Below are 25,916 nucleotides of genomic sequence, written 5' to 3'. Positions count from 1 at the left end.
GATGCTTACTCCTTGGAAGGAAAGTTTTGACCAACCTAGATAGCATATTCAAAAGCAGAGACATTACTTTGCCAACATAGGTCCGTCTAGTCAAGGCTATGGTTTTTCCTGTGGTCATGTATGGATATGAGAGTTGGACTGTGAAGAAGGCTGAGCGCCAAAGAGTTGACGCTTTTGAACTGTGGTGTTGGAGAAGCCTCTTGAGAGTCCCTTGGACTGCAAGGAGATCCAACCAGTCCATTCTGAAGGAGATCAGCCCTGGGATTTCTTTGGAAGGAATGATGCTAAAGCTTAAATTCCGGTACTTTGGCCACCTCATGCAAAGAGTTGACTCATTGGAAAAGACTCTGATGCTGGGAGGGATTGGGGGCAGGAGGAGAAGGGGATGACAGAGGATGAGATGGCTGGATGGCATCGCTGACTTGATGGACGAGAGTCTAGTGAACTCCGGGAGTTGGTGATGGACAGGGAGGCCTGGCGTGCTGCGATTCATGGGGTCTCAAAGAGTCAGACATGACTGAGCGACTGAACTGAACTGAAAAACAAAAAACTCAATCTTCACATCCTCCTTACAGAGGATATGCATTAGTTATCAATACTATATAGTCAAAGCTATGGTTTTTCCAGGAGTCATATATAGATGTGAAAGTTAGACCATAAAGAAGGCTGAGCACTGAATAATTGATGCTTTAGAACTGTGGTGCTGGACAAGACTCTTGAGTGTCCCTTGGACACCAAGGAGATCAAACCAGTCAATCCTAAAGGAAATCAATCCTGAATATTCATTGGAAGGACTGGTGCTGAATCTCCAACACTTTCACCACCTGATGTGAAGAGCCAACTCCCTGGAAAAGACCCTGATGCTGGGAAAGATGGAGGGCAAGAGGAGAAGGGGGCAAGAAAGGATGAGATGGTTGGATGGCATCACTTACTCAATGGACATGAGTTTGATCAAACTCAGGGAGATAGTGAAGGATAGGGAAGCCTGACGTGCTGCAGTCCATGGGGTTGCAAAGAGTCGGACATGACTTAGCAAATGAACAACAGCAATCAATACCTGAGTGCACTGTGCCAAGGTCTCGTCTTGACTGGCTCCTAGATAGTTCAGTTTGGAACCCCCAAAGTGGGACCAAACTAGGACTTCTGTTTGAGAAAATTCTTCTCAGTGTAACTCAGGCAAATTTAGAGCTATTGAAATTAAAACCAGCTCCTTGCTGGTTAATGAACTACCTGTCATTATTTGTTAATGACCACCTAACAAAGATGCTTTAGACCAGTGGTACTTAACCCTTGCAAGGGTTTTGAAGCCAATAGAAATACAATAGAGCTATAAAACTGCCTTATGTAAAAATATGTATATTGAATAAAATATTACATTACATATTATATAACATATTACATTACATTAGGGGCTCATACTCCACGGCCCCCATCAATGATTTAGAATAAATTTCTACATGTGGAGGAAACTTTAAGTATCTGGTCCCCAGGGTCTCTGTCTGCTCTTAGATCCTGTTATTCTTTAGGGAAGATTTTTAAAATTAAAAAGGATTCAAAGTGATTTTAAATTATTCCATCCTGCTCTTTCTAATTACTTATAAACTGGCAAGATGGCCCTGATTTATTGCAAGTGAAATAATTATACAGTTGACCCTTGAATAACATGGGTTTGAATTGGGCAGATTCACTTGCATGTGCTTTTGTTTTTGTTTTTTTTTTAATACTGTAGTACTTACTACACTATCTGTGTTTGGTTGAATCTACAGGTGTGAAACCACAGATACAGAGAAATCGCATATAGGGAGGGCTGACTATAAGTTACATGTGGATTTTTGATGGCTGGGGAGGATCACTGAGAAGGCAATGTCACCCCATTCCAGTACTCTTGCCTGGAAAATCCCATGGACGGAGGATCCTGGTAGGCTGCAGTCCACAGGGTCGCTAAGAGTCGGACACGACTGAGCGACTTCCCTTCCACTTTTCACTTTCATGCATTGGAGAAGGAAATGGCAACCCACTCCAGTGTTCTTGCCTGGAGAATCCCAGGGATGGGGGAGCCTGTTGGGCTGCCGTCTATGGGGTCGCACAGAGTCGGACACGACTAAAGCGACTTAGCAGTAGCAGCAGCAGCAGAGGAGGATCATCGCTCCATCTCCACCTACCTTCCTTATTCAAGGGTCAGCTACATATGATTTAGGCTTGGTGGAGATAAACCACCTCTTTCTCCCTACGTCATGAAGACCCCATGCTAAAGCCCTTTCTGGCACATTCACTCAACTTTTTGCCCACTACTTCCTATTCCACTTGCCCAAATTCAGTGCCTTTCGCATACCCTCTATTTCTTTTCTCACTCAGAAACCCTACCTGGTATTTTAGGCTTTGCTCACCTCTCCTCATCCAAACTCCTACAAAACAGTCTGTTTGCTGTTCCACGCACAGTCACATTCTGCCACATGCTCTTACTTTCTCTGTCTCGTATGTTGCCTCATTTTGGAGAAAAGACTGTAATATTCTGGATTATAAGTACCTAGTCAAATTTTCTTCTACTTTCTCATTATGGTTAAAACACACATTATATACTTAAGAAATATTTATTGACTAAAAAAATTTTTTTGGCTTCTGTCTACTTGGAGGAATAATAATATCTCCACCAAGGGTAATTCAAAGGACAATCTTTTGAAAGAGAGCTAAGTGAGGAGCAAACATTGTTCAATGTGCAAGAATCAATGCAAGTTGAGAGTTTTATATTTGAAAAGAATAATGATTAAGGGAAACTAGAAGACTGGATTAAAGAGCTAAGGAAAAACCAATAAAGGAAAATAAACACATTTTAAAAAGGTTTGTGATCTTATTTTTAACCATTTTTTTTTAATGCTGAAAAGAGTTGCCTTACAAAAATTATTTTTAAAAACATCTCTTGAACTTCTTTGGCTCAAGGAATCACTTGAAAAAATGGAGGCTATGCTCAATTCAGCACCCTTATGGCAGAAAGTGAAGAGGAGCTAAAAAGCCTCTTGATGAAAGTGAAAGAGGAGAGTGAAAAAGTTGGCTTAAAGCTCAACATTCAGAAAACGAAGGTCACGGCATCTTGCCCCATCACTTCATGGCAAATAGATGGGGAAACAGTGGAAACAATGTCAGACTTTATTTTTGGGGGCTCCAAAATCACTACAGATGGTGACTGCAGCCATGAAATTAAAAGACGCTTACTCCTTGGAAGGAAAGTTTTGACCAACCTAGATAGCATATTCAAAAGCAGAGACATTACTTTGCCAACAAAAGTTCGTCTAGTCAAGGCTATGGTTTTTCCTGTGGTCATGTATGGATGTGAGAGTTGGACTGTGAAGAAGGCTGAGCGTCGAAGAATTGATGCTTTTGAACTGTGGTGTTGGAGAAGCCTCTTGAGAGTCCCTTGGACTGCAAGGAGATCCAACCAGTCCATTCTGAAGGAGATCAGCCCTGGGATTTCTTTGGAAGGAATGATGCTAAAGCTGAAACTCCAGTACTTTGGCCACCTCATGCGAAGAGTTGACTCATTGGAAAAGACTCTGATGCTGGGAGGGATTGGGGGCAGGAGGAGAAGGGGATGACAGAGGATGAGATGGCTGGATGGCATCACTGACTCGATGGATGTGAATCTGAGTGAACTCCAGGAATTGGTGATGGATAGGGAGGCCTGGCGTGCTGTGATTCATGGGGTCGCAAACAGTCAGACTCGACTGAGCGACTGAACTGAACTGATGCTCAATTCACTCTGATTGTAATTACCTAGTACCCACCAGCCTCACTTAAATGGGCTATTTCCATTCTGGAAGTGAGGTTTTACTTTCCTTAGTTATGAATACTCACAGCTGCTGTCGTATTAAACAAGGGGTCAGCACCACTGGAGAATATCGAGTCGATTGTGAATTCTCAGCCTCAGCGTCTAATTAGAGGTAGTGTATGGAATGCCTTCCTTAATTACTTTGGAGTCATTGGGGTATTTCATTAGTCTCATTTTTTATCTTGTAACTTCATTCATAAAATATGTTTCTTATCAATTAGCTCCGTCGGGAACAGATCACTGGTCCTGCACATCCTGCTCTCCGTGTGATCTCTCAGCCCCGAAGGAGAAGGTCAGAATTCCTCTACATAATAACACTTTCAACTCTATTACCACTCGGAACACCATGAAGGGGAAAGGGGGAAAAAAGCAAGATATTACATTGCTTACAAGATAAAATAATGTTCCCACGTTTTGCCAGAAATATTAGATAAAATTGTTATCTTCAGAGAAGTTAAACAACAAATGTTATTTGTACAAAAATTGATCCGTGGTTCAGTCTATTCTTCTCCCTGGGCCAACAGAAGTGTGTTCCCCAAAGATGTTATTAAAAGAGAAATTATAATATTCTCTTTGATTATGAAATTCTATCAATACATACATTCAATCAGAAGAGGGATACACAGGTCATGCTAGAGAGGAAGATGGTTTCAGAGCAGAATAGTAAATTCAAGTTATGAACACAGCTGAAGAACATTAAGCCAGGAAGGTCACGTCACAGAGATACATGCAGGTACTGGCAATGCCAGCCAACATGCAGTGTCCTCACCAAGGATTTCAGGCACACCAGAACCCACTGCAGGTTGTTATGGAGATGCTGTAATATGCTTGACATCTTTGAACATCTGCATCCTGCAGGAAACTTTCTGTTACTCGAATTCCATGTTCACAAGAATCTTTGGATTACTAATTTAGCTTTTAACTTTCCTCGATCCTACCTATAGCAAAGGCATAGAGGACACATGGAAATATTTAAGGCCACTTAAAACCTCCTCTCAGAAGTGACACAATAACAATCACTGTCCCTGCATTCTGTTGGTTAAAGCAGGTCAAATAAACACAATACCAAAGGAAAGGGAAATAAACTGCTCATTTAGTAGGAGCAATTGTGAAGTTACATGGCCAAGGACTTGGAGAGAGAGAGTGAGTCAGGGCCAAATAATGCCTGGTGGCTCAGCTGGTAAAGAATCTGCCTGCAATGTGGGAGACCTGGGTTTGATTCCTAGGTTGGGAAGGTCCCCTGGAGAAGGGAATGGCTACCCACTCCAGTATTTTGGCCTGGAGAATTCCATGGGCTGTATAGTCCATGAGGTTGCAAAGAATCGGACACAACCAAGGGACTTTCACTTTCACCACATGTGGCCAACTGCACAGCCACAGAAGCCCCAGTGGCCTCAGCCGAAGTATTTTTTGAACCTTTATTCTAGCTTCATGGTTATATTGACTCAGCCACAAACTTGCAATTTTCTATGTGTCTCAGTTCAAAGTTCCAAAAGGAAAAGGCAGATTGTACCAGCCTGGCTTATCATTGGTTCCTCAAGGGTCAGTGAGTTCCCTGGGTCAATCAGAGGCATATTCTCTTTAAAGAGGATGCAAACAGGGAGACAGTGATTACAGACATACCCCGGGTAGTTTTCCTTTAGTTGACATCGTTTTCTGCTGTTGACTCCCTTGGTCTCTCACTGTTTGGCTTCTCTTGGGGGCAACTTCCCCTTGAGATTGCACATCTATTATTCCAAGACTTTTATATTCATACAAATTGATTCATTTTACAATGTTTCACAATTTCTTACTGACCACCTGACCATGGCCAGAAAATGATCTAGTCTTTATCTCAACAACACCTGAGCACTCTCTATGAAATAAATGATGTCTCTAGCCACTCATTGATCCTTGCCCTGACCACAGAGCAGGCCCTGACTTCAGCTTGCTGCTGACCTCAATAATGGATGCCATTGGTCTTTAAAAATAAATTATTTTATTTGGCTTCCATGGGTCTTATTTGCAGCATGTGGAATCTAGTTCCCTGACCAGGGATCAAACCCAGCCCCATGCATTGAGATTGTGAAGTCTTAGCCAGGGAAGTCCTTATGCCATTGGGCTTATAGAGAATACAGAAGCAGAATTTGGATGACTCAACTCAGATGCCTTCCGCTCCTGGAGATATAACCAGAAGTAAACAGATGGTGGGGATAGTGGAACCATCTTCTTTTTTTATATATCATTTTTTTAAAGGACAAAATTTTTTCATATCAAACATCTGTACACATTACTTAGAGAAAGACTGCAATCCAAAAGAAAAATGAGGTCAACATAAAAAATAAAGAAGAAAAATAATATTTTCCCCTAATAAAGTGCTTCTGTTGTTCAAATGAAAAACCACCTTCAACACAGAGGGAACATTTGACTGTGTTGATGAAGGGTAAAAATTATCTATCACATATGTTGGCAGAATACATTTCAATCTATTGTCATCATCTTGAAGGAAATGGCACCATTTTAGTTGATGATCTGCAGAATGAGCAATGAGATGCGGGTCCCATTGAAGGCATGATTTTCCTTATGGAAAGACACTGGGGACACAGCAGAGGAACCCTACGTGCGAGCTTCCCTCCATTTAGCTGAGCCAATTATGGAAAATACAGACATAACCTAATGTCTAAGCACTACATACATGATATATTGTTATTTTGTTCAGGAGCCCTGTGGCAAAAGAAAAATCAAAATAATTTTCACAATGGCACCTGTTTGAAAATAAGCAATTTATTCCATGCTTATAAAATATTTATGGATTTCAAATGGATGTCCTTGAATAAGGCCATTTCATTTCTGTTCTCCACTGAGGATCAGTTAGTTAGAGAAAACTCTAAACCTATTTCCTGTTAATTTAATACAGTTTCAAACCTTTTGTGAAAAAGCAGCCACCCAATAACTTTATTTACTAAACTTCATTCTTAATGATTCTGACTTACTAGTTACACAAGCAACACCTCACGCATGGTTTCACCCTATTGAATAGAGAGGAATCACTTCTATGAAATAAAATAATTTGATTTCCATCGAGAAAATGTATTTCAAAAAACCCAAGAGATTGAAGGAAACTATTACTTTTTACTACCCATATCATAATGTTCATCTTAATTACTGCTAAAGCAGGTTCACAGATGTAGTCTAATTGAATGTATGACTTTTTAATTGAAAAGGGGAAAAGTATGAGATTTGAGTTCTAACAATAGGGTGAGACTCAAGTTAAATCTTTCCTTTCTAAAAAGCTTTCCTGGGAGAATTGAGATTCTTAAAAATGTCCTAATTGTCAGGTATCAACATTGCACAAATAAAGCATTTTGGAATTTGGAGAAATGAGTTAGAATGGTGTTATCTATTAAACCAGGATTAGAGAAGTTAGGGAGAAGGAAATGGCAACCCACTCCAGTATCCTTGCCTGGAGAATCCCATGGACAGAGGAGCCTGGGGGGCTACAGCCCGTGGGGTCACATAGAGTCAGACACGACTGAAGCGACTGAGCACAGCACAGAGAGGTTAGAGTCAGGTCAACGTGAATAATGTGGCAAGACAGTGGGGACTACCCTCAACTCTACCTCTGACATTTGACCCATATCCAGGCAAAAATTTTCATGTTTTACATAATGAACAAAAGATGGGGTCAATTAAGTTCTCTGGGCCTTTAGTTCTATCCTTTATATGTCAAAGCTTTAACCTTTTATTCATACTTACAATCAACAAATAATGTCCTATTTTTGGCAGCCTAAAATTTTAGCCATTATACTACAGATTGAGGCAAAGAACCTTCTAGCAATATTATTGCATTATTGCTATTCCTTCCATCTGTAATTGAACAGCATTTCCTACATCTGTTTTCTTTTTCCTTATGAAATTATTTTATGTTTCCCTGAATGCACTACAATAGAACATGCAATGGCTAAACTTACTGAAAGAACATCTGAGATTCTCTGAAGCAAAAAAAGAAAAAAAATATTTGCAACATTCCTTATGGTTTAGATTCTTGTTATCTGGGTATGCATATGAACATGTAACTTTTTTCAGACATCTCATTTTGCCAAAACATCAATTAGTCTGACTCATCAAATCCCCTCTTTCTATTCCATATCATGTATTGAACATGTTTCTATTTCTGCACCAGAGAACACCACTCAAACTTCCACTGAAAACAGCCTTTGAATGCATAGATGGTAATCATATGCTTAGACAGCAAAGGAAGCCTTCATGACTATTTTTAATGTATCTATAACCACTTCAAATGTCTTTTTGGAAACCAGCTGCAGAATCAATGTGTTGAAAATGGTTCTCGTTCAGCCGTTGCTATGTACCAGCTCCCATTAATTTCTTAAAGGCCAGGTTCTACGCTTCCACTGGGGCAGGAGTAATATGACTTTAAGGGTGTGGGTGATAATTCAAGTATGATTGTATTAGCATAAAAGAACATAAGCTGCTTTTTCTGAATGCAAACATGGTCCCTAAACCGAGGATGTAAATTAGTATTACAATGAAAGCTGCCAGAAGGACAGGAGTTGGAAGCTCTCTCTTCTCTGAGCAGCAGGAGACTGTTCAGGTCCTGCTGCTTTGAAAACCTTTTTCCCCCCATGCAGGCTGCCCCGCTAAGAGAAATCTATTTGAATATTTTGGCAATCACAGAGGCCCCCACATAAATTATGGATACAGAAATGCAGAAGACAGTCTAACAAATGGAACACGGTGGAATCTGTTTTTCCGCCGCCATATGGTGTCGACAGAATGCCACTTTGTTTCTCTGAGAAACAGCTCATCATTAAAAAATAAATAGCATCTTTTCTGTGGGGAAAGAACCCACAGTCATTATTTTGAAAAAATAACAAACAGGAAACTCTGTCCTTTCATTTTACAATCTTTTTTTTTTCCCCCTTACATTATTATTATTGCCACACACACAGGCTTTTTCCAGGAATTCACAATGGCTTGTACCTTGGTACATAGGAACTCAACATCATGTTTTTCAAAATTGGGAGCGGTAAGCCCAAGTACAACATAGACCATGAAAAATCAGAGCACTTCATGATACGCCTTCTTTCCTTTAGAAAAAAACTGTTCTTTGAACCTAACATATGGAATTTACTTATAGTTTGATTTCCTGTGTATAGATATAATGCATATAAAACATCCTGGTTTATGTGAAGTTTAACAATTTCCAAATTGAATTTGGATGACTTTATTATTTATGGAATGAAGTCGTTACTGGAATTTATCCTGTAATATATTTGATAATTTACCCTCTCTCGGACACAGCAACATTTTATCACATTCCATAATTAAATGTTGCATGAAGCCTATTCATAGCTTTCTCCCTCCTACACCCTTTCTCTGGCTCTGTCTCCTTTTGCCCATAAGAAACCTTTCTTACAAGCCTCTGTGTCATCTTTCTACAAATCAGACCACTGGAAATTTGTGTCTGCAGTGCTATCTATAAACAAATCACTGTATTTTCAAATCCATGTAATTCTCAAAGCATTTTCACAAACATTATTTTATTTGGTATTCAAATAGCACTTGAGGTAGGAGCAGGAAAAGTTATCATTTTTTCTTTGCAAACAAAGAAATGGAAAGAGGAGGTTAAATCAGTGACCTAGATATCAGTATCAGGGTTGAACCCCCATCATCTGACTCCCGGGTGAGAGCTTTTTCTACAGGACCATGTTGGTCAAGGCAGAAGGTCAGGTCATCTTCATCAGTATTGCCCTTCTCCCATTATTCCTTCAATGGTAGTCTCTGGCCATGTGGCTGATTAGATTGGCCTTGTTACTGATAATGTGTCATCTGTCTATTTCCCCCAATATCAGGCATCTATTTTAAGATACAACAGGGAAGTTAAAGATTTCTAGAAGTCAGATACCACAGAGCCAAAGACAAGCACATGTCTGTAAAGGTCAGACTGTGTTTCAGATGCAAATCTCTAAGATGCTGATGCCAGAATCATCGACTTCCATTTGGTGAACTCTGAAATAGGATGTGGGATCAGGAAAAAAATGGTTGAGTTTGATAAGCTGCTTTTTATTATGGTACTTTAGTTGTTCTGAAACATCCAGTCATTTTATAACGTGTTGTCCTGTTGGCAGTATGACTAAAAAAATTTCACCAACACCAGGTAAGTGAGGAGACCACAAAAATCTGGTCCTCCCATGGACCAGAAGTCATGAACAGAAGACATGCATTTTTCTCTTCTCCCTGGGCTGTCTGTCAACACTAAATTCTGTTCTGCAATAGAACATTGAGTCTCTGCCAAATTGAAAGAGTCCTCACAGCCTCATCTGATTGAATTCATTTCTATCACTTCTAAAGAAAGCTTATTCAAAAATATAACTGATCTCCAGGCACATATGTTATTTTATTTCTTTTCTTCAACTCTTCCAGCTTTGTCCTTTAATACCCCCACAATTCATATTTGGGATGGGGATTTTGCAAATTAAGAAGCTGGAAAATATTTCATGTCTGCAAAGTTTCAAGGCATATGCTTCGCTCCTTGTTATTGGAAACACTGTCCTCGAGAAATTGTATACAACTGGCAGATAATCCCTCAATGTCATTGACAGCTTGTCACTAGTGTATGCTGATGGCTGTATGACACCAAGCTCATCTGGCCACAGTGCCATAGCACAGAGCAAGCACCAAAGCAAAGATTCTGAAAAAGCTACCAAATCTACAGTATTGCCCAGTGCTGTTTTGAGGTGGCTCACTCGCCAGTCTATAGCATGGTTTGGACATATCATTTGCAAGATAACCATCCAGACAGGGGACTTAATGACAGGAATACAGCTTTGAATGTTGTATCCGATGGAGAGTGAGAAAGAGAATATGTTTTATGGTATTGTTCAATGAAAGCTAGTCGCCAATTACCTGCATCCAGCCTCTAGCAATTCTAAGCGGAGTTCCAGACCCAGAGGAAGAGATTTAAGGGAAACAAAATGGGGAAGACAGTGTAAGAAGAAGCCAGACTGTATGATAAAAGATATGAGATGGTGGTAACTAGAATTAATTAAAATTAAATAAAATTAAAGGTTTAATTCTTCAGTCATAGTAGCCACATTTCAAGTACTCAAGAGCTGTACTAGTCTAGTAGTTACTGTGTAGGTGAGCACAGTTGTAGATTTCCTTCATCACAGAAAGGTCTACGGGACAGCCTTATTACAATGAGTTAAACATTTCTATGTGATCCTTCCAACCATCTGAAGACTCCCTTCATTGAGTGGATGATTTTCAAGAGAAGCATAAAGCAGGTAAGAGAGCTTTAGTATACAAACTCTAGATTTGACTCCCCCCACCCCTCACTCCCAAAGCTTGCTCTCAGTTTTTTGTCTAGTAAAACAGACCACAGGGACAGAGACAGTATAGAGCCGTTTCTGGAAGAAATAAGCCTAAGGTGTTATCCAGCCTTCAAGTGCTCAGTAAGTGGTTTAATTATACTAATCATCATGCTCAGTAGATTGTGTCTATAAATTTCATTCTGCAAAGCAATTGTCAAATCATCTTTTCTCTCATTATGTTAGGGAAGTGTATCTACCTTTATATTTGAGGTTTCAAACAGCAATCATGATCACAAAAATGAACGCTGACTGATTTTTTAATCTGAGCCAGGAACATACATGTCTAGATTCAGCTTCTGTTATTACCATCTACTTTCCAGTGAGCTATGTACCCTTGGATACCTTTCCTCACTAGCCTTACTTTTCCTAATAAGTAAACTGAAGAAGATAGTGGTCTTTGTGAGAACTAAATCAATGCTGTATATAAAGCTCTTAGGTCAGTGGCTAACATAGGGTAAGTGTGAAAGCATTAGTCACTCAGTCATGTCCTACTCTTTCCAACCCCATGGACTGTAGCCTGCCAGGCTTCTCTGTCATGGAATTCTCCAGGTAAGAAAACTGGAGTGGGTGGCCATTCCCTTTTCCAGGGGATCTTCCTGATCCAGGGATCAAAATCGAGTCTTCTGCATTGCAGGTAGATTCTTTACCATCTGAGCCACCAGGGAAGCCCTAACACAGGGTAAGTACTTATTAAATGTTAGCCATTTTAATTACCATTTTCTAGACATTTTAATAAATACTATACATCTATTATCTTATGCTGATTCTTATGATAACCCTAATATATACATTATGTGTGTGTATATATATAACCATTAACAATATTTAACAGATGGAAAACTGAGAGGTTAAGGGATTTTGCTAGTTTAACTCATGAGACAAGAGGTGGAGCCAGGATTTGAACCAGGCACCCTACCCTCAGAGCCTGAGCAACCAGCCTTGACAATGGCATCAACCTTATAGGCTTATGATAGGGATTTTAAGAGATAATGAAGGTAAAGAATTTAGCACATATTTTTCAAAAATTATTTTTATGCTAAAGCTAAGTAATGCTTTGCAGTATGACAGTAACTTTAGTGTTTTGTCATGAGAATGTGGTTATCATGTTATCAGAATGGAAGCTCTAGCCAACATTTAATTTACATAAGTTTTGAGCCATCTAATAATGCATCTTTTATGACGATATACCGTTCATTCTCTCAAATTTCATTCTGCTTTGATAATAACAAATATAACAATAGAAAGAGGAGGAGGAAGAAACAGAAGAAGAAGCAGGAAGACAGGGGGAGTAGGGGGAGGGGGAGGAGGTGGAGAAGGAAAGAGGAAAGAGGGGAAGAAAAGACAGAGGAAGAAGAGGTTGGATTCAAGCAAACCACTAAGCAAGTGCTACCTAAAACAAGGGCTAGGACAATACATTTCCTTGGAAACCATAAGCTGTTCTTTGTGGAAGAGCCTTAAATGAAATGGAAGATGATAGCTATGTACAGGGAGCTGTCCCCAGACATAGATGCAGAGTTCTGAACTTGGGTAACTACGCCCAGCCAAGGTTGTGCATACTTCTTGCCAATTAGGCATGGAGTAGCATCAAAGGGAATGCACTGCGGACCACGATTTTCCAGCATGTTGTTCCAGGCTGAAGCAGCCTGTTAGTATTAGCATAAAGCAACATCAGTCATTTTGGAAGGCACAGTGGGGGAGACAGTATTTTTTCATTCCTCCTTTTCAGAAATGTGTTAAACTCCAATTCTGGATGCTCAAGCTGACTATGCCTGTACCAAATTAACACCTGACCTATGATAAAGCAAAGTCTTTGCATATCCTTTACTTTTCTTTCATTCATTAATGAATATATATTTCTGTGGTTTCCATGTCTATGCTACTTTGCATAGTGGAGGAAGGACCATTTGAATGCTTGTCTTTCCAAAAGATGGTTGAATGGCATTGAAACATGTAAAATATCATGTATGAAACGAGTTGCCAGTCCAGGTTCGATGCACGATACTGGATGCTTGGGGCTGGTGCACTGGGACGACCCAGAGGGATGGTATGGGGAGGGAGGAGGGTGGAGGATTCAGGATGGGGAACACATGTATACCTGTGGCGGATTTATTTTGATATTTGGCAAAACTAATACAATTATGTAAAGTTTAAAAATAAAATAAAATTAAAAATATATATATATATAAAAAAAAAATGGCCTTTCTGAAATATGTAACATGTTTCCTATACCAAGAAGAGTGGGTAAACCTAAATTCTCAATCTCCCATGCAGTATAGCATGAGATTAAAAAACAACAGCAGCAGCATGAATATTCTGAAGAATTTAGATAGTGGTTACCTAAAGGCTGAGACTAGTCACTAATACATAAGATGATATTATCAAGATCTAAGAAAAACGTGCTTGGTTAAAATAATAGGTAAAAACAAACTGGCTGATTTTTTAAAAAATGAAGCTAATCCCACACAGGGATTTCAAATTTCAATTCCCCAAATTCCCTTGGGAGATGTGGCTTAATAAGAACTGATGCAGAAAAGGAAACCAAGACTGAGATTCCCATAAGTTAAATGTAAGACTACAGTGCTCTGCTACATGATGAAATTTATTGTAATCTTGGGTTGCATTACAAGAGGTAGACTATCCAGGTGATGGGAGGTGATAGTTAGAATAATGTGTTCTGTGTTGGAGAGAGGTGATCCAGAGTTCAGACAGCTTATACAGCGATGGTAGAAAGTATTAGGATGATGGGAAGGTGCATGCCTCTGAAAGAAGATATGTGAGCAAGATGCTGAAACTTGGGAAACATGAACTGGGCAAGAGATGCCTGAGAGCAAAGGAAAAGACATTATATCAATTTGATAACAAAGATCATACGTATGGATACTTTTTATTATATTATTGCCTTTTCAAGCATGCCCAGCCTCACTCTCTGATACACCTTCTGCCTCTGAAATTGTGCAATCTAGTTGATTTTGACTCCCTTCCCGGCTGTATATTTTTTCACCTTGTATTTTTTATAATTAGTCTCTTCAAGTCTCCTGTGAACTTCCCCAGGCCAGGGGTTCTGTCTTGTTTAGCTCTCTGTTTCCCACAGCAAACAGGACTGACTACAGGAGGCCCTCAGGTGACTATTTGTTGATTTCCTCCAACACATCCGTTTTTGCTTGCTATTAGGTTAAATACTGTTCACAATCTGAAGGAGACATCTACTTCAAGGTAGCTGTTTCTCCTGATCTTCCATATGGACCATCATGATGTGTTATCATTAGCAGCCTCTTAAATGCCTTAATTGGAGAAGTTAGGCATTTGGTATCAAGAGGGCACAAAACTCAACTGAGCATAGATACTCCAGTATCTACCTTTCAAAATCTGAGAGAGGAAATAAAAAGGCTTTGGGGTAGCAAGAGCTATAACTTAATTGGTAACACCTGCAGAGAGCAGGTGATAAATGTATGAGGAGGATAAGGGATTATCTTCAATTTTTTTCCTGTTGTCATTCCCCATACACACATCCCTGTTGAGCAGTATACCTCTAACAGAGTCAAACCTGTTCAGGAAAAGAAAAAAATATCAAATAGAAAAAGATATTCTAATATGAACAGCACTTTCAGAAATGCAGTGGAAATTCTTAATAAAAACTATTTCATCTCTTTTCTTTCTTCCCATCACAATCTGAGTTATTGAGGGTAAAAATTCAAATGAACATATCTTACCAAAATATTTATTCAAATAGGAATGTTAGTGATTTTCAGATGCTTGCCGGCAGAGTGGAAACAGAAAGATAAACGACTTTCTCACCCTATTCGGGAGTTATTGTTATCATCCAGCCTGTGATGTTCCCTCATTATCGAGGGGTACACAAATCCAGGCAGTGCATAATTTGGGAACCAAAAGTAAAATAGTAAAACATTTCTCAAGATGCCTTCACCATTTCACCATTTTTTAAAAGAATTTAAATGCAGGAAAAGAAGTATAACTCACAATGCCTCTTCCCCCGGCATTAACATTCTAAGCACAAAGCTCTGTGCATTGCTTCTCTACAGGATACGATGAACATTTTGCAAAAAGTGGGCTGGAACCCCAGTCCGTGTAAGTCCTGGGCCTCCTAGAGCAACACCAGTGTTGACAAAGTTCTAGTCATCACATTTTACAGATTGTCAGACTGAGGTCTAAGGGAGGGAGGCAGCCCTGACTTTTCTCAGACTCATCCAGCAACACTTAGGAAATAAATGTCTTCCAGTCTTCTTACCAATAGACAAAATAATCACTTGCGCTGTTTACTTCCATTTTAATCAGTCAGCCAATCAAGTCTGAAATGAGAGCTTGCTTAATTATGCTCTCAGCCCTGTGCTTAGCTCTGCTGTAAAGAACTGAGAAAGCAAATGCAGATTTGCCCTCTAGGAAACCTGACTTAGACACACCTGAAACAATTAGAGAACAATACAGGAGGAGATACAATTAAGTGAGAAATGTTAAGCAGAGTGATTTTAAGTGCTTTGAAGGGCTCCAAGGTGTGGCTCCAGCAAGGGGAGAATGTCATAAAGACAGGGTCCTTTCTCTTTCAGCTTCTTTGTCACCCTTTCCACCTCTTCCTGGCTACACCATTTAAGACGAACAGAAGACGCTGCTTCCAACACAGCGCCCTCTGCAGAGCTGCCAATCTCTCCTGTTCTCCCTCTCACTGTCTGGCTTCCCTGAAATCCTCTTCCATCAGTTCAGTTCAGTCCACTTGCTCAGTTGTGTCTGATTCTTTGCGACCCCATGGGCCGCAGCACACCAGGACTCCCGGTCCATTGCCCATCACCAGCTCCTGGAGTTTGCTCAAACTCATGTCCATTGAGTTGGTGATGCCATCCAACCATCTCGTCCCCTTCTCCTCCTGCCTTCAATCTTTCCCAACATCAGAGTCTTTTCAAATCAGTCAGTTCTTCCTATCAGTCCTCTTCCATCAGCCTATTTCAAACTGCCCTCTCAACTGTGTAAACATCTCCCCCAGGCAACTCTCTCTCATCACTCTTCCCTTGTCAATCAATGGTTTCCTGCTCCAGCATTTCTCAGAGTCCATCTTATTCCAAAATGATGACAGGCCTTTGCTCTTTTCTTAACAAGTCTGTGAGAGTCCCCAGAAGACCACACAGACCCATAGCAATGGCAGATGTTTAAAAATGAAAGAATATTTCAGTGGTCCCAAGCATGGTCTCATGGGTATGCTATGACTAACTTCTCTGATAGTACTAAATAAAGCACCAGGAGATGAGGTCAGTGGCCTTGGAGGATAATGGCTTATTTTGGTATATATAGAAAATTTAAACTTTTAGTTCCAAACTGACTCTTGCTTGGGCTATTATCAGCCAATGGCCTTCACACCATCCTCACTGTTACAGAGCCCGGAATGCAAATTTCTTGCAAAAGAGAGCTTTTACAAAGAGGGAATAAAGATAATAGTTATTTAAACTTGACACCTTTTTATATCTTTATTTTTTCCAAACTAATATGTCAAACTAATTCAACTTATCATGTCCATTTTTCTCCAAAAGACGACAGGGATCTGAAGTAAATGAATATGCTCCAGATTATATGGAAGGCAATGCAAATACATAGTCAAACTTAGAGCATCTCAGGACTATAATATAACCAGAGATAGAAAATTTTAATTCGAAAGTTAACGATTCATATATCACTTGTTATCTTCACCTGTCAACACGGCTGACAGCCTGTGTTAATATTTGGTATTTTCTATACTTTATCATGTAAAAAGAATTTTATCCTTCCTTACTGTATTCCTCAACACGGATAAAAAAAGAGGTCAGACCAGCATTTTAAATTTTATGCATGGAGGATGATAACAATGGTGTCTAGTGACATAAAAAGACCCCTATCTTCATAGGAAAAGGGCTGATTTCTCTTCAGCCATAGCAGCAAGTAATCACTAGAACCAAGTCTATATCCATCCTAATTGATCAATGACAGCCTCACATCAGGAATCATGCTTTTGAAGCCCAGCCAGTTGATGACGGCTCAACATTTCTGAAAGTCAGCCAATGAGTAACAGAGATTTTTGAGGAACCATGCTTACACAGCTAAAGATCCACCAATATCTAAACACTCTTGTTTTTAGAATTCTACCAATCTCTGAACTCCATAATTCCTGATTCCCTACACAAGGCCACATCTCTGCTTTTTCAGGAAGGGCTCAAAACCAAGTTCTCCCTCAATTAGTAAGGAAAAAATTCATGTCTCTGTATATGGAATGATGGCTGCTTTCATGTAATCTAATTTGCTATCTCACCAGTATATTATACCTGAAGATCTATTCTCTTGCTTATTTATTTATATCTCCATTTATTTCAAATAGAATATAAGGTACTTCAACATTATAAAAGCCAGTCAACAGCCCAAGCTGTAATATGCAAAAGGTTGGTCTAGGATGAAATGAGCCAATAAAATTGTTCAGACTTGTTGATTTATTCAAATGTGACATCGCCATCAGTTACTCATATTTCTGTGCCCCTATCCAGTGGCTACTAAGATCTAAGTTTCAAGCATATTATCAACAGTGAGAAAGAGGTTATAGAATATTCCACTGTTGTAACATAGTGGGCAAAATCAGGCCCGTCAGTGTTCACCTTCATCTTAGATTGTAGAGACACCATATGCTTGAAAGAGGTTTCCAATATTTATCCAATTTGTTCAATACGAAAAGTAAAAGGACAAGAGTGAGTAATTGCCCTCCTGTATATTTGAGGTATTTGAAATAATAAAATTTCTTTTAAATAGCAATTATTTTCTAAGAAACAAAAGACATCAATGGGACTGTGCATAAGCAATTATGTATTATTTTAAAGTAGAATTATATACTTGTCAGAGGATCTCCAATAAGAAAGCTTCCCTGGTGGCTCAGAGGGTAAAGCATCTGCCTGCAATGTGGGAGACTGGGGTTCAATTCCCTGAGTTGGGAAGATCCTCTGGAGGAGGAAATGGCAACCTACTCCAGTACTCTTGCCTGGAAAATCCCATGGGTAGAGAATCCTGGTGCAGGCACAGTCCATGGGTCACAAAGAGTTGGACACAACTGAGTGACTTCACTCTCACCTTCACTTTCTCCAATAAGAACTCCATATACATAATTGTAAACATCACTGTCCTCTTTCTTAAAGTTATTTTAAATATCTTTTATAGACTGTTTCTACCCAAGTTTATCACCATTCAATGCACAAAAATTTGTTGAAGACCCCATATAATGGAGTGACTTATATATTGATATACTATGATAGCATGTCCTCTGTAAGAATTATTATATCCAAAAAGAATTCATTGGCTATTTTATAAATGAAAATCAAGTACCCTAGAATCCTGTGTTTAGCTAGGGGTGATATGATAAATATCACAGCTCTCCAAGATCCTTTATATCCTCTGAGCAAGCTTACCTGCCATCTGCTGCAAACCTGCCTGCCTGGCCTCCATGGTCTCTCTGGTTCCTATCCCAATGCTTCTGCCCAGGCTCTTTCCCCAAATACATACTGTTCTTTTCTCCCTTCAGCTCCACCCACCCAAACTCACTCTTCCTCTGCAGTTCCATATCCAACAGGAAGGTATATATTATCACTTCATGAGATACTCATCTCCCTCCTCTGAGCTCACATACACTCTTCTAGACAATGCCTTCATTTATTTCATTTACTCAAAAATGTTACATCTTACCTCTTTGGGAAATATGTGGACGTTTGGTAATTACCAACTGTTGCCTTGTATTATTGTTTTCTGTGTCCCCATCTTACCTTTCCTTATTAGATCTTACACCTTACTTGAGTGCAAAGGATGTGCATTTTCGGTCACATGATGCATAACACTTGCTAAGTGGATGAGCAAATTTGCCTTTGGCATGGTGGGAGGGCTCACAGAAGGTGAAGCATGTAAGCAACATGTGATTCAGTTATCAAACAAGTGTCTAATCTAGTCGGGTGTATTTTGTTCACCAGATTTCCCTTGAACAATTTTTTTTTAATGTGCCTTCTGCAGAGGATGAATCATGAGCCCTCTAAGAAATAGCAGATGAAGCAGTGTATTCACAGAGTGCATAAAATAAGTTTTCAAACCTCCAGCTACTGGTAATTGTCAATCATTTTAAAAAGTCTATCAATTTAGCTCACATGCTGCTAGAACTCTGTGTGCTTGAATATCCCTAAGGACACCATATATTCCTGAGATTATTGTGTTTATGGATCTCTCAAAAGCATGGAAGAGACCTCACGGAGGCTTGTTAAGATAACTAACAGTAACCAATATCAGACAAGGAAGGGTAATGGCACTAGACCATTTGTCTTTCAGTTTGGAGGAGAGAGATTGATGGTGCTTCCCCATGATCACTACAGGCTGCAATGCCCATTGAAAGAACTGGGATGTTTTATCAGCACATCACCACCTGTGGTTGTTTAAGAAACAGAGCCTTGTGCCAGAGAACAAGAAAACAGATGTGGGTATGACAGAACCTGTGTCCTCAAGCTGCTCATGGTGTTTGGGGTGGGATTCCTCCTGGTATAGGTCCCTCTCCTGACACAGGTCTATGCAGAACAGGGCTTCCTGAGGCTTGTCCTCACTCAGCCCCAGCTGGCAGGTGGTTGCCAATCTCCTTCCCTCTGTGGAGGTGTCTCCCAAGACTGTGGATCCTCTTCCTTCCCCTCTCCACCTGTCTTCTCTGAGAGCTCATCTGTTTGCAGTGCTTCTTCTCTCACCAGGATGTAAATGACTCCCAAATCTATTTCTCTACTTTGCATGTCTATCTCTCTACATCACAGGGTACTTACTGCATGCTGTTGGCAGGCAATCATTACTCAGTAAATACTTGCCGCCTGATTGTAGAATAAGATGGAAGTAATCTTCTTTCGGGTAAATGCATAAAGGGTTTTTCTGGGTCAAGATGGCCTTGCCCTTCCGAAATTCAAAACTAGAGAGAAAAGGAGGAAATTACTATAGGTAAACTCCTTAGAGGAAAGGACTGTATAATTTTTGTTCAGTATCTGCTGTTTTATCAGCTGAGCATTGCCTTCTTGTTCTGGAATTGCTCCCTCTCCCTCCATTTAACATTCAGAAGAACCATGTTACCCTGTGACCCTGTACCATACCTGCTAACTGGGCATTTGACCCAAACTAGGTTAAGGGCCCCCTACCCTGGGATTTTTTAACTTGGAACTAAGAGGCATTCTCCCCATTTAATGTCTAAAACTGGTAAATATGAAACTTCAGGGATGTTTTCCTTCATCAAGTCAGTAACTTAGGAAATGTTTGCTAAGCATCTACTATGTGCTAAACACGTTGCACTGAAGAACCAGAACAGAAGTCTGACTGTCAGTAAAGAAAGACAGAAGATAAACAAGCATGAAGTAAGTAGTCATATGTGCTTCCCTGGTGGCTCAGTGGTAAAGAATTTGCCTGCAGTGCAGGAGACGTGGGTTCAGTCCCTGGGTTGGGAAGATCCCCTGAAGAAGGAAATGGCAACCCACTCCAGTATTCTTGCCTGGGAAATCCCATGGACAGAGGAGCCTGGTGAGCTACAGTCCATGGGGTTGCAAAGAGTCAGACACAACTTAGCGACTGAGCACACACACAAGTAGACATGAGATTTCAGAGGTGATAAGCCAGAAATCCACTGTCTAAAGAAATCCCTGCATGATTACCTACATAATTTTCACTCAGACTAGGCAAGAAAGAAAACAAAGCAAGAATAGAATGCTCATTGTGACATACGCCTATTTCTCCTTATCTTTGCTGTGTGTTTTTTTTTTTAACATGAAAACAACAGTAGTAAAAGTAACTATAGTAACGACTCCAACACAGTGAAGTGGTTTAAGGTGTCCAGCAAGTTATTCAATACAGTCAGTATCTCACTTAATCTGTACACCTGCCCTTTGTGATAAACACTGAAAATTAGCCTGATTTTATAGACTTTATAGATGAAGAAATGGATTCATAGAGAAATCCACTATACAGTCAGGGAACAGAGTGAACAGTAGAATCCCACACTAGAACACAGGCTGCCTCCCACCAACATCCTGGCTTTTACCCCTCACTGTGCCATACTGATACTGAGCAGCCTCCACATCCAGAAACCATGATGAATAAAGGACATCTTGCCTCAAGGAGCTCACAGCCCAACCGCGGAGCAAATCCATCAGGGGACAAGTGTGATACAATAGCTGTTATCACACAGACAAAATTTTGTGGGACTATAGAAAAAAACTATAGTTGCAGTCCATGGGGTGCAGGAGGGCCAAGAGGAGCTACTCCACGTTCAAGGTCAGGAGGGGCAGCCATGAGGAGTTACCCCTCATCCAAGGTAAGGAGCAGCGGCTGCACTTTGCTGGAGCAGCCGTGAAGAGATACCCACGTCCAAGGTAAGAGAAACCCAAGTGAGACAGTAGATGTTGCGAGAGGGCATCAGATGGCAGACACACTGAAACCATAATAACAGAAAACTAGCTAATCTGATCACACGGACCACAACCTTGTCTAACTCAATGAAACTAAGCCATGCCATGTGGGGCCACCCAAGACGGATGGGTCATGGTGGAAAGGTCTGACAGAATGTGGTCCACTGGAGAAGGGAATGGCAAACCACTTCAGTATTCTTGCCTTGAGAACCCCATGAACAGTATGAAAAGGCAAAATGATAGGATACTGAAAGAGGAACTCCCCAGGTCGGTAAGTGCCCAATATGCTACTGGAGATCAGTGGAGAAATAACTTCAGAAACAATGAAGGGATGGAGCCAAAGCAAAAACAATGCCCAGTTGTGGATGTGACTGGTTATAGAAGCAAGGTCCGATGCTGTAAAGAGCAATATTGCATAGGAACCTGGAATGTCAGGTCCATGAATCAAGGCAAACTGGAAGTGGTCAAACAGGAGATGGCAGAGTGAACATAGACATTCTAGGAATCAGCAAATTAAATGGATTGGAATGGGTGAATTTAACTCAAATGACCATTACTGTGGGCAGGAATCCCTTAGAAGAAATGGAGTAGCCATCATGGTCAACAAGAGTCCGAAATGCAGTATTGGATGCAATCTCAAACGTGACAGAATGATCTCTGTTTGTTTCCAAGGCAAACCATTCAATATTACAGTAATCTAAGTCTATGCCCCAACCAGTAACACTGAAGAAGCTAAGTTGAACAGTTCTATGAAGACCTACAAGACCTGCTAGAACTAACACCCAAAAAAGATGTCCTTTTCATTAACAGGGGACTGGAATGCAAAAGTAGGAAGTCAAGAAACACCTGGAGTAACAGGTAAATTTGGCCTTGGAGTATGGAATGAAGCAGGGCAAAGACTAATAGAGTTTTGCCAAGAGAACACACTGGTCATAGCAAACACCCTCTTCCAAAAACACAAGAGAAGACTCTACACATGGACATCACCAGATGGTCAACACTGAAATCAGATTGATATATTCTTTGCAGTCAAAGATGGAGAAGCTCTATACAGTCAGCAAAAACAAGACCGGGAGATGACTGTGGCTCAGATCATGAAATCCTTATTGCCAAATTCAGACTTAAATTGAAGAAAGTAGGGAAAACCACTAGACCATTCAGGTATGACCTAAATCAAATCCCTTATGATTATACAGTGGAAGTGAGAAATAGATTTAAGGGCCTAGATCTGATAAACAGAGTGCCTGATGAACTATGGACGGAGGTTTGTGACATTGTACAGGAGATCAAAACCATCCCCAAGAAAAGGAAATGCAAAAAAGCAAAATGGCTGTCTGAGGAGGCCTTACAAATAGCTGTGAAAAGAAGAGAAGTGAAAGGCAAAGAAGAAAAGGAAAGCTATAAGCATCTGAATGCAAAGTTCCAAAGAATAGCAAGGAGAGATAAGAAAGCCTTCCTCAGTGATCAATGCAAAGAAATAGAGGAAAACAACAGAATGGGAAAGACTAGAGATCTCTTCAAGAAAATTAGAAATACCAAGGGAACATTTCATGCAAAGATGGGCTCGATAAAGGACAGAAATGGTATGGACCTAACAGAAGCAGAAGATATTAAGAAGAGGTGGCAAGAATAAACAGAAGAACTATACAAAAAAGATCTTCACGACCCAGATAATCACGATGGTGTGATCACTCACCTAGAGCTAGACATCCTGGAATGTGAAGTCAGTGGGCCTTAGAAAGCATCACTATGAACAAAGCTAGTGGAAGTGATGGAATCCCAGTTGAGCTATTTCAAATCCTGACAGATGATGCTGTGAAACTGCTGCACTCAATAGGCCAGCAAATTTGGAAAACTCAGCAGTGGCCACAGGACTGGAAAAGGTCAGTTTTCATTCCAATCTCAAAGAAAGGCAATGCCAAAGAATGCTCGAACTACTGCACAATTGCACTCATCTCACACACTAGCAAAATAATGCTCAAAATTCTCCAAGCCAGGCTTCAACAGTACGTGAACTGTGAATTTCCAGATGTTCAAGCTGGTTTTAGAAGAGGCAGAGGAACCAGAGATCAAATTGCCAACATCTGCTGGATCATCGAAAAAGCAAGGGAGTTCCAGAAAAACATCTATTTCTGCTTTATTGACTATGCCAAAGCCTTTGACTCTGTGGATCACAATAAACTGTGGAAAATTCTGAAAGAAATGGGAATACCAGACCACCTGACCTGCCTCCTGGGAAACCTGTATGCAGGTTAGGAAGCAACAGTTAGAACTGGACATGGAACAACAGACTGGTTCTAAACAGGAAAAGGAGTATGTCAAGGCTGTATATTGTCACCCTGTTTATTTAACTTATATGCAGAGTACATCATGAGAAACGCTGAGCTGGAAGAAGCACAGGCTGGAATCAAGATTGCTGGGAGAAATATCAATAACCTCACATATGCAGATGACACCAGTCACGGCAGAAAGTGAAGAGGAACTAAAAAGCCTCTTGATGAAAGTGAAAGAGGAAAGTAAAAAAGTTGGCTGAAAGCTCAACATTCAGAAAACTAAGATCATGGCATCTGGTCCCATCACTTCATGGAAATAGATGGGGAAATAGTGGAAACAGTGGCTGACTTTATTTTTCTGGGCTCCAAAATCACTGCAGATGGTGATTGCAGCCATGAAATTAAAAGACGCTTACTCCTTGGAAGAAAAGTTATGACCAACCTAGATAGCATATTCAAAAGCAGAGACATTACTTTGCCAACAAAGGTCCATCTAGTCAAGGCTATGGTTTTTGCATTGGTCATGTGTGGATGTGAGAGTTGGACTGTGAAGAAGGCTGAGCGCCGAAGAATTGATGCTTTTGAACTGTGGTATTGGAGAAGACTCCCTTGGACTGCAAGGAGATCCAACCAGTCCATCCTAAATGAGATCAGTCCTGGGTGTTCATTGGAAGGACTGATGCTGAGGCTGAAACTCCAGTACTTTGGCCAGCTCATGCGAAGAGTTGACACATTGGAAAGGACCCTGATGCTGAAAGTGATTGGGGGTAAGAGGAGAAGGGGACGACAAAGAATCCAATGGCTGGATGGCATCACCGACTCGATGGACTTGAGTTTGAGTAAACTCTGGGAGTTGGTGATGGACAGAGAGCCTGCCAGGCATGCTCTGATTCATGGGGTTGCAAAGAGTCGGACACAACTGGGTGACTGAACTGAACTGAACTGATAGAAAAAACTGCGTGGGGGCTTCCTTGGTGGCTCAGTGGGAGACAATCTGCCTGCAGCTCAAGAGACACAGGTTCGATCCCTGATCCGGGAAGATCCCACATGCAGCAGAACAATGAAGCTTATGCACCACAGCTACTTAGCCTGTGCTCTCGAGCTCAAGGACCCGCTATTACTTTAGACTGTGTGCCCTAGAGGCCATGCTCCACAAAAGAAGCCACCGCAACGCGAAGCACCACAGCTAGAGAGTAGCCCCTATTCTCAGCAACTAGAGAAAACCTGCGGAGAAGGCAATGGCACCCCACTCCAGTACTCTTGCCTGGAAAATCCCATGGATGGAGGAACCTGGTAGGCTGCAGTCCATGGGGTCGCTAAGGGTCGGACACAACTGAGCGACTTCACTTTCACTTTTCACTTTCATGCATTGGAGAAGGAAATGGCAACCTACTCTGGTGTTCTTGCCTGGAGAATCCCAGGGACGGGGGAACCTGTTGGGCTGCCGTCTATGGGGTCGCACAGAGTTGGACACGACTGAAGTGACTTAGCAGCAGCAGCAGCAGAGAAAACCTATGCGCTGCAACAAAGACCCAGCATGGACAAAAATAGATAGGTTCTTTTTGTTTTTAAAGAAAACTGTGTGTGGACTGTTATTCTCAGCTCCACTGAACCCTCTGGAGTCATCTGAAGGCCAAGCCCACCTACCTGCTGGCAGATCAGCTCTGACCTAGTTGTATCTGCTGCTTCTTCAAAAGACAGGATGTTGGTGAAGGCCCTTCTGGGTGAAGTGTGGATGTGATGGTTCATTTCTGCCCTTATGTCTGGAACAAGATGTCCTTGGTGTCCGCTGAAAGTACAAGAGATAAAGAAGCATGTCTTATGTCCACCTCCCAACCTAACTCATCTTTACAACTTACTTAAAAGAGGGCACATGGGAATGTTCTCAGGATTTCCTCCGGGCAAATGTGCTGGTACAGCTAGTGCTGAAACATGTGTCACTCCAAATATGAACTCAGCATCAAATGGGAAAGTGCTTCTTAACTCCCCACTCCATGCAAAATTATATTCCAAACTCCATGAA

Source organism: Bubalus bubalis, chromosome 12, assembly GCF_019923935.1.
Source record: "Bubalus bubalis isolate 160015118507 breed Murrah chromosome 12, NDDB_SH_1, whole genome shotgun sequence".
Taxonomy (NCBI): Eukaryota; Metazoa; Chordata; class Mammalia; order Artiodactyla; family Bovidae; genus Bubalus; species Bubalus bubalis.
This window is presented reverse-complemented; position numbering follows the sequence as displayed.